Here is a 4,654-nt window from a genome sequence, read left to right as displayed (position 1 = left end):
CTTCCTCTTCTTAAAGAATACCCTTCAGCATTTCATATAATCCTGGTTTAGTGGTGATGAACTCCTTTAGCTTTTTCTTGTCTGTGAAGCTCTTTATCTGACCTTCAATTCTAAATGATAGCTTTGCTGGGTAGAGTAATCTTGGTTGTAGGTTCTTGCTGTTCATCACTTTGAATACTTCTTGCCACTCCCTTCTGGCCTGCATAGTTTCTGTTGAGAAATCAGCTGACAGTCATACGGGTATTCCCTTGTAGGTAACTAACTGTTTTTCTCTTGCTGCTTTCAAGATTCTCTCTTTGTCTTTTGCCCTTGGCATTTTACTTATGATGTGTCTTGGTGTGGTCCTCTTTGGATTCCTTTTGTTTGGAGTTCTCTGCACTTCCTGGACTTGTAAGTATCTTTCTTTCACCAGGTAGGGAAAGTTTTCTGTCATTATTTCTTCTAATAGGTTTTCAATATTTTGCTCTCTCTCTCTTCTTCTGGTACCCCCATAATTCGGATGTTGGTACGTTTAAAGTTGTCCCAGAGGCTCCTTACACTATCTTCATATTTTTGGATTCTTTTTTCTTTTTGTTTTTCTGGTTGGGTGTTTTTTTTTTCCTCATATTTCAAATCTTTGGTTTGATTCTTGGGGTCCTTTGGTCTACTGTTGAATTTCTGTATATTCTTTATTTCAGACAGTGTATGCTTAATTTCTGACTGGTCCTTTTCCATTTTTTTGGCATTCTCATTAAGATCCTTAAAGGTCTCACTAAGTTCCTCGGAAGTTTCTAGAAGATTCTTGAGTAACCTTGTAACTGTGGTTTTGAACTCCATGTACAGTAGTTTGCTTTCCTCCATTTCTTTCATTCGTGACATGTTTCTTTGTCTCCGCATTTTGGCTGCTTCCCTGTGTTGATGGAGTGGCTTTGTGTGGTAGGTGACCTATAGGGCCCAGTGGTTCAGCCTTCCCAATCACCTGAGGTAGACATTCTTGGTGTACCCCTTTGTGTGCTGAGTTCACAGTCTTGTTGTAGTTAAGCCTTGATTGCTGTTGGTACACTGGGAGGAATTGACCTCCAGGCCAATTGGCTGTGAGGACCCGCTGGAATGGAAGTCTATAATGGAAGAACTGCTGTGCTGGACACACCTTTATGGGGCAGGACTTGTTTTAGTGGGGCTTTGGTGCTCACTGAGTCTGCCTTTTGAGTGTGTCACTTATGGATGTGAGGAGTTGAAATCTGGTGTCATCTCACACTGACCACTAGGTACACTAGCTTCTGGATTTCCAAGGAGGTGCAGGTCAGCTACTGTCTGAGGCCACCCAGCAGGAGCTACAGTGAGATCTGCAGATTTCTCCTCTTTGCTTGGGGTTTGGAAGTTTTGGAGCTGTCTGACCGAGCTGCAGTTTGTTAGGTTAAGCTGCGATAGGGCAGGCCATTCATATGCAAAAGCTACTGCACACAGTTTGGGTGGGTTTGTAAATAGGGCGGGGCAGGGCTCAGGGAATCACTTGGGCGTGGCAAACAGCAATGGCTGCCAGTCAGCCCTCTCTGTGTCTCCACGTTTCTGCATCTCCGTGTCCCATCCCCAGTGCAGGAAACAATGATTCTTGTGCGCACCTCTGCAAGAAAGCCACCCTCACTTTCTGACCCGATGGCAGACAGTCCAGCTTCTCCCCATAGGAGTCTGGATCCCCAGAGTCTTGCCGGAAACTGGAGTTCAGAGCAGTCAGGAGCTTGTGTCTCCCTTCGGATTGAAAAAAACAGTGCACCCAGTCGCCAGCCACCAGCCCAATTCGCGCGCCTCCGTACCTCTGGTTTTCTGCGCTTGTGCACATCCTACCCGGTCTCAATGCTCTTTTCTCTTTCCTTCTAGTTGTAGAACTTCTATTCAGCCAGCTTTCCCGTGGTTCTGGGTGACAGACCTTTTGTCATTTAATTGTAGTTTTGGTGTGGTTGTGAGAGGCAGCACATATAGGTGTATACCTTATGCCATCATCTTGGTTTCTCAATGTATGCTTAATTTCTGATTGGTCCTTTTTCATATCCTTGAGGGTCTCACTAAATTCTCGGAGGTTTCTAGAAGATTTTTGAGTAACCTTATAACCGTGGTTTTGAACTCTATGTTCAGTCTTTTGCTTTCATCCATTTCTTTTATTTTTGACATATTTATTTGTCTCCACATTTTGGCTGCTTCCCTGTGTTTGTTTCTATGTACTGGTTAGCTGCTAAGTCTCCTTGAGTTGATAGAGTGGCCTTGTGTGGTAGGTGTCCTATAGGGCCCAGTGGACGTTCTTGGTGTACCCCTTTGCGGGCTGTTTGTACAGTCTTGTTGTAGTTAAGCCTTGATTGCTATTGGTATCACTGGGCAGAATTGATCTCCAGGCCAGTTGGCTATGATGCCCAGCTGTGTCTACACTGGAAGATCTGTTGCACAGGAGACACCCTTATGGGGCAGCACTTGCTTCAGTGGGGCTTTGTTGCTTACTGAGTCTGCCCCTTGAGTGTGTGTCTTATGGATTTGAAGAGTAGTAATCTGATATGGTATCACTCTGACCCCACTGGGTACACTCTTTCTTAGATCTCCAACGTGGTGCAAGGTCAGCCACTGTCTGGGGCTGCCCAACAGGAGCTACAGAGACATCTGCAAATTCCTTCTCTTTGTATGGGGTTTGGAAGTGTCTAGACGAGGCCCAGCTGTAAAGCAAAGCTGCTGCTGCTGCCAGGTAGTGGGTCTTCTTTTGGAATCTCTGGGGCTCTCTGACCCAGGTGCAGTTTGTTTAGGTGAAAGAACAGGCCATTCATATGCAAAAGCCGCTGCTCACACCTTGGGTGTGGTTATAAATTTGGTGGGGCAGGGTCTCTGGGAATCACCAGGGCCGAGCAAACAGCAATGGCTGCCCTGAACTGGAGAAGTCCCTGGTTCTCCATGTCCCGTGTGCAAGAACAATGATTGCTGTGAGCACCTCTAAGAGTAAGCCACCCTTGTGTTCCTGTCCCGATGCCAGACAGTCCAGTTTCTCCCCATATGTGCCTGGGTCCCCCAGAGTCTCACCTGGAACTAGAGTTCAGAGCAAGTGGAAGCTTGTATCTCCCTCCTGGTTTAAAAAGCAGCACATCCATGCTCCAGCCATGAAGTCAGAAGAGAAACAGTCCAGAGATGGAAGACACTGACCATGCCTTGCCATACTAGCAGTCAGCAGATGTGCGTCACTGCAGATTGCCCAGGACCAAACCAGAGAGGGTCAGACCTGCATTACCACCATTTGTCCACCATCCAGAACTGAAATATCATTGCTGTTATGAACACATAAACAACTGTTGGACATAGAAACCGGACTCAAAAGAACTGTTGGCCCAGAAAAAATAAAAATAAAAAATTAAAAGCAGCACATCCAGGTGCAGCACGTTCCACGCCTCCACACCTCTTACCAGTCTCAATGAACTTTCTTCACCTCTCTAGTTGTGGAATTTCTACTCAGCTAGCTTTCCTGCGGTTCTGGGTGGTAGTTGTTCTGCCATTTAGTTGTGGTTTTGATGTGGTTGTGAGAGGCAGCAAGTATAGGTGATTACCTATGCCACCATCTTGGTTTCTCCTAAAAACTATATTTTCATATAAAGTAAATATACTTTTCTCCCCTTTAAAACATATAATCCACAATTTCTCTCTCCATGCTGGATTATTCACAACTATATATAAGTACTAGGGGCCCAGTGCACGAAATTCGTACACTGGGGGTCAGGGGTCCCTCAGCCCAACCTGCTCCCTCTCACATACTGGGAGCCCTCAGGGGATGTCCTACTGACGGCTTAGGCCTGTGCCCCATGGGGAGCGGGTCTAAGCTGCAGTCTGGCCTCCCTTTGTGGGAGGCAACCGGGCTGATCAGGGGAAGGCACCAGCCCCATCACCCCACTGCTGCAGCCACTGCCAGTCACCACAGCCACCAAGGTGTTTTCATCAACACGAGTCCAGTCTCTTCACCAAGAAAAAATGACAACTTTCTTTAGGCATTTTCAAGATGTGTCTTTCATAGGATATGCATTTCTTTCTTTATTTTTTATCCTCACCTGAGGATATGTTTCCATTGACTTTTAGAGAATGTGGAAGAGAAAGGGAAAGACAGAGAGAAACATCAAAGTGAGAGGAACACTTTGATTGGTTGCCTCCTGCATGAGCCCTGATCTGGGCCCCGGCCAGGGAGGAGCCTGCAACCTAGGTACATGCCCTTGATCAGAATCGAACCCAGACCCTGCTGTCGGCAGGCCGAGGCATTATCTACTGAGTCAAACCGGCTATGGCAGGATATGACATTTCTTAGCCCTCCAGCAGCAGACCTTCGTTTTTTCTCCAGAAGTGTGGTGGAAAAACCCTAGATCACCTTTTTGGATTCTTATTACCCAAGTTACTAAGAATATTACCAGTGGCATACAGGAAGCTTAGCCAATGTGCAGTCAGAAAAGGTGTTTCTTCTATAGGTCACACCAATCCAGGCCTGGGCCCTGCCCAGGCCTAAATCCTCTGGCCGAAGCTTTAGGCCTAGGAAGGAGACCACCAGCTCCCTCTGATCACTGGCTCAGCCCCTGCCCAGGCCTGCCCAGACCGAAAGCCTCTTGGGCAGGAGCAGACCCCCAGCTACATGCAATCAATCACAGGGGTTCTGCTCCTGCCCAGG

Source organism: Cnephaeus nilssonii, assembly GCF_951640355.1.
Source record: "Cnephaeus nilssonii genome assembly, chromosome: 12".
Taxonomy (NCBI): Eukaryota; Metazoa; Chordata; class Mammalia; order Chiroptera; family Vespertilionidae; genus Cnephaeus; species Cnephaeus nilssonii.
The sequence above is the reverse complement of the archived record's forward strand: the minus strand, read 5'-3'. Positions refer to the sequence as shown.